This window comes from Stenella coeruleoalba (genome assembly GCF_951394435.1).
Source record: "Stenella coeruleoalba genome assembly, chromosome: 14".
NCBI classification, from domain to species: Eukaryota; Metazoa; Chordata; class Mammalia; order Artiodactyla; family Delphinidae; genus Stenella; species Stenella coeruleoalba.
This window is the reverse complement of record NC_137160.1, coordinates 12,669,983-12,676,067: the sequence shown is the minus strand read 5'-3', so window position 1 is coordinate 12,676,067 and position 6,085 is coordinate 12,669,983.

Genomic DNA, 6,085 nt, shown 5'->3' with positions numbered 1-6,085 from the left:
GTGGGTACAGAGTTTCAGTTGTGCAAGATTAAAAGAATTCTGGAAATGAAGATGGTGATGGTTGCACAACAATATGAATATACTTCATACCACCAAACCGTTCACTTAAAAATGATTGGTAGTAAATTTCATGTTAGGTGTATTTTATCACCATAAAAAAATTTGGAAAAAGACAGTTCTCCCCAAACTGATATACTGTCTCAATGTACTTCCTATCAAAATCCCAGCAAGATTTGTTTTTGTAGCTATAGACAAGATTATTCTAAAGTTTATATAAAAAGGCAAAGAAATTAGAATAGCTAAAGCATAAAAAAAAAGTGGGAGGAATCAGTCTACCTGACTTCAAGACTTATTATTTAGCTACAGTAATAAAGACAGTGTGGTATTGACAGAGGGGGATATACAGAGGTCAATGGAAGCCACACTAATACACCCAACTGGTTTGTGACAAAGGTGCAAAAGCAGTTTGATGGAGGAAAGGTAGCCTTTTCAAGAAATAGTGCTGGCAGGGAGATCAGCTCGGTGTTTTGTGACCACCTAGAGGGGTGCGATAGGGAGGGTGGGAGGGAGACGCAAGAGGGAGGGGATATGGGGATATATGTATATGTATAGCCGATTCACTTTGTTATACAGCAGCAACTAACACAACAATGTAAAGCAATTATACTCCAATAAAGATGTTAAAAAAAAAAAGGAATGGTGCTGGGAAAATTGGACATCCATCGACAAAGAAAGGAAGCTCGACCTCAACTTTACACCTTCTGCAAAAATTAACTCAGGTGGTGTGATGGTTAGTTTTATGTGTTGGCTTGATTGGACCACCAGGTGCCCAGATATTTGGTCAAAAGTTATCCTGGGAACTTCTGGGAGAGTGTATTTAATGAGACAAACATTTAAATCAGTAAACTGAGTAAAGCAGATGGCCCTCCCCAATGGGGGTGGGTCTCATCCAGTCCGTTGAAGGCCTAGATAGAACCAAAAGGCTGACTCTCCCCCAAGGAAGAGATCATTATTCCTGTCTGATGACCTTTGAACTGGAACATTGCCTATTTTTCTTGCCTTTGGACTTGAGCTGAAACACTGGCTCTTCTTAGGTCTCCAACTTGCCAACTCACCCTGCAGATCTTGGGATTTGCCAGCCTCCATAAGCACGGGAGCCAACTTCTTATATTTTATATACATGTACATATATATACATATCTTCTATCTGTTCTGTTTCTCTGGAGAGCCCTAATACAGAAGGGATCATGAACTTAAATGTAGAACTATAGAAAAGAAACATTGGATTTAAAAGAATGAAGACTTTGGTCAATCAGGAAAAAAAAAAATCAGGTCATTTGTTTAAAAAGGAAATCAGGCTAGTTTCAGATTTCTCCACAGTGACACTGAACATGAGAGAACACTGATACATCTATAAGATCCTCAAGGAAGGAATGTTTTCTATCCAGCTAATCTGTATTTCACCCGTTGAACATGGAATCATTAAGGAAATATTTTTCCCATGAGTGCTTCTTGAGAAAAGTATTAAGGCTATTATCTTAGTCTGTTTGGGCAGCTATAACAGAATACCATAGACTGGGTGGCTTATAAACAACAGAAATCTATTTCTCACATTTCTAGAAGTTGGCAAGTCCAAGATCAAGGCACTGGCAGATTGAGTGCTTGATAAGAGCTCACTTCCTGGTTCACAGATGTGTCTTTTCACGTGTCCTCACCTGGAGGAAGGGGGAAGGGAGCTCTCTAGGGTGTCTTCAGTGAGGACCCTTATCCCGTTCATGAGGCCAAAATCACCTCTCAAAGACCCTACCTTCAAATACCATCATGTTGGGCTTTAGGATTTAACACATGAGTCTGGGAGACACAAACATTCAGCTTATAGCAGGAACTTCAACTGGTCAAAAGATGACTGAGAAAAGTATAGTAAAAGGACTGTCTTTTGAGAATTTGGCAAATGAATATGTTTAACTGTAGAACGAAGACTAAAACAAATGTAGGGTCTAGGGTAAAGATGGTATATAAATGTTATACACCTTAAAAATGTAGAAATAATAAAAGAAACATGTTTTGGGAGGGGAAGGAGGAAACACGTGGAAGGTAGGGTGACTTTACTAATTGCCTCATTTATACCTGACTTCCAAATATACTGGTTAAAATAGACAAATCAAGTAATAGAAGTATAAATATTTACCACTATAAATGTAAACATTAAGAAATATATTATTGACTCAGATCAGGTGAGTTGGGTAGGAAGAAGTATATAAATTTTATCGTTGCTTATGGTGAAGGATTAACAGATCCTATCAAAGGAAGCAGATATGGGGCTAAGTAAGGTCTAACTATAGAGGCAAACAACTATACTACAAACTATCCTAATGAGAGGTTATTTAAAGAGGCAGAGGGAAAATAACACTACCACTCTTTACAGATGAGGATTACGTTCTCTGCTGCCTTCCACAGCAAGTGCTGTTTCCGAGTCCCGAGAATTCCCGTTATGCAGGACCGATTGGCAACCATCAGGCAGTACTGCCCTTTTCACTCTTAGTTGAGAGCAGTGCTTCTCAAATTGTGTTGAATGTCCAGGTTCCTTTTTTATTTCCTTTCCATTGCAAACCAGTTAGAAAAATGAAATGAAAACAAACCAAAACAAAGACATGCAAAATATAACCTTTAACGATTTACTATTAAAGTCAACAGACTTAAAAATACATTAAATAAAGATTATCTGAACAAACATAGAGAAAAAGAATGACACAACTGTATAGGCTGTTCATAGAAAGTATGCATAGGGACTTCCCTGGGTTGAGAATCTGCCTGCCAATGCAGGGGACACGGGTTTGAGCCCAGGTCAAGGAAGACCCCACATGCCGCGGATCAACAAAGCCCGTGCGTCACGACTGCTGAGCCTGGGCTCTAGAGCCCGTGAGCCAAACTACTGAAGCCCGTGTGCCTAGAGTCCATGCTCCGCAACAATGAGAAGTACATGCACCGCATGGAAGAGTAGCCCCTGCTCATTACAACTAGAGAAAGTCTGCGACCAGCAACGAAGACCCAACGCGGCCAAAAATAAATAAATAAAAATAAATAAATCTATTAAAGTTATTTTAAAAAAGAAAGTATGCATAAAAGGGGTTAATATAATTATTTTTGCAACAAACTATATTTTCCAAAGATGGCTACCATGATATCTCCAATCCGTATGTTCTTTTATAATGTGGCCTTGATGCTCATTCCACTGAGTGGAGGGGTCTATGTCCTCTTCCCTGGAACCTGGGTGGGCCTTTGCGACCGCCTTGACCAATGGACTGTGGCAGAGGTGACACTGCGGGCCTTATAATTATAGCTTTGAAAAGGCCGTGTAGCTTCTCCCTGGTTTTCTTGGGACAGTAGCCCTTGCATTTGATCCATTGTCCTTGAGTAAACTCAAGCAGTCTGTGGATAGGTCCATGTAAACAAGAACTGAGGCCTCCGGCCCACAGTCCAGTTGACTCCCAGCCAGTAGCTGACGCCAACTTGACAGCCATGTGAATAAGCCATTTTCAAAGTGCATCCTCCGTCCCCCAGTGACAATGCATGGAGCCCTATCCGTATGGCAGATTCATGAGCAAAAGAAATGGTTGCCGTTGTTTTGAACCACTGAGTTGTGGAGTTATAACTGGTGACAGAAGTAACGTAACTGAAACACTATTACACTGGCAGCTTTCTATTAGTTTGCTTTGATAACAAAATTGAGTGAAATAGCAGTGACTCACATTACATGCCTATAATCACACTAGGTAGCATTTTTATCGTGAGAAATGAGCTTTCTTCTTTCTTGTTAACTTATCTAATGTATTATAGGTTGAGTTACCAACAATGCAGCTCATAAGGGATAATGCTTACCAAAGCTATTTGAAGGTTTTGTTTTAATACATGCTGCATTAATAAGCTAGATACTAAAGGGCAAATGTTGTAGATTCCGTTTATACGAGATACTTAGAATAGGCAAATTCACAGAGAAAGAAAATAGAATAGTGATTATTAGGGGCTGGAGGGAGGAGAGAATGGGGAGTTATTATTCAATGGGCAGAGAGTCTGGGTGGAAAGTTCTGGAAACAGTGTTGATGGTTCTGCAACACTGTGAATGTACTTAATGCCACTGAATTGTACACCTAAAAATACTAAAAAATGGTAAATTTTATGTTATGTATATTTTACCACAATAAAAAAAATACTTCATAAATCTTAGAAAATAAGAAAATAAAGAAAAAATGTTTAATTAGTAATTCTCCAACTCAGAGAGAGTTGTTCTTAGCTCTAGACTTTCCTCAAGACGCCTTCTTGGGATGACCTCACAATATGTGGCAGGGTTATTAAGATAATTTTTTTCTATTTTCTCTTCCCTTGTTGTTCGAAGATAGCGGGCTTTCTTTGTATTTTGTAAACAGGCAAAAACATAATCTCCTGTACAATATTTTCCTTTCTTCTGGCTCCCCCTACCAACAAATCCTAATCTCTCATGTCACTAAAGAGATTAAGCGAAATACCTTTGAGAGCAACGGGAGAAAGAGGAGATTTTGCAGGCTACCGGCAGGAACGGGGACAGATTTTTCACCTCACATCTGAGGGTTGGAGTGAAAGGCTCCCCCTAGTGGCCAAACTTCAAACAGGGCGTGGCACTAAGATTTTCAGCTTCAGCGAAGATTCTCTTCTGCGTCACTGGTGCGGAAGGGGATAGCAGAGGGACGTCTATGGACTTGAATAATAAAAATGTCAGCAACACTGTTGGACTGGGAATTTATCTCCTGTTCTGAGTAATGTGTAAGCCTTTTGGACTTTAGTACAAGCCTTGGAGGAAGAGGTCTAATAAAGACTAACAGTGATTTTCCTGACAGCACAGCAGATTTAGGTTTGATTTAATGATAATGTAGAAATATGATATTTTAGTCTACTGGAGTTTGTGAACGGAAATTTAGACTCGCCATTAGCGAGTTCCCATAATTTCAACATCCCCTAAAGTAACAGGAAAAATTGTCAACGTGTTTTCTCTACTTTGTAGCCAAACCTATAGCAGAAGGAATCTGTGAGAACTAATGTTCTGCCTCTTAGAGGAAAGGGTGTGTGTGTGTGTGTGTGTGTGTGTGTGTGTGTGTGTGTGTGTACTTTTATTTAGATTCTAGACATATCGTCTTGGAGATTAACGGCTGTTGAGAGCAGACAGCCGTACTGATTAGCCAGGGCTGTGCCTGGCTAACCATTGTTAACCATTTTTATCATCGCCCTTCCCACTTTCATGTGGCTGCTACCAATTTCTTCCATTTTCAGTTTTAAAGTTTTTATTTCATAACCTAGGGTTCCTTTGATACTTTGTAATCACTTTTTAATATGGGATGTTTAAAGGCTTCTATAAAATTGTCAGTGGATTCTTAAAGGAATTATTTACGGCCTAAGACATCATACGTTGCAACATTAAAAGGCTTATGTGTACTTAATTGCAACGTATGATGTCTTAGGCCGTAAATAATTCTTTTAAGAATCCACTGACAATTTTATAGAAGTCTTTGGGAAAATAGGATATAAGGCTTAAGAGTTTTGGCAACTTTCCAAGATACAACTATTCCCATATCAAGAATACCTACATTCAAATGCTTTGTCATTTCAGCCAGAATGGTGATCACTTGTATACAATAAGCACAGTTCCATGACCTTGTTCATAGATAATTCGTGGGTCTGTGTTAAGTGCTTGGGAAATATCAAGATCAGTCAGTGATGGATTCTACCACTACATGTTTTTAAAGTTGGCTCTTAAATTTCATCTCCTCCAGAAATGACCTTTAATCCTTCAGTCCTAGTTATCTACTTAGTCACATTTGCTTTTTGTGGGGCTGTGAATGTATGTGCAATTTCAAAGTAAGTTGCAGACATCATGGGACTCTTGTCTCTCATCCCTGTATGTCCATAATTCAGGACGTATCACCTGGAAATAAGGGCCCCAGAAACACCCACAATAACCACAATACCATTATCACACCCAAGACAATAGCAATTCCGTATTATCTGATATCTAGTTTGTATTCATATTTCTTCAATTATATCCAAACTGTTTTTT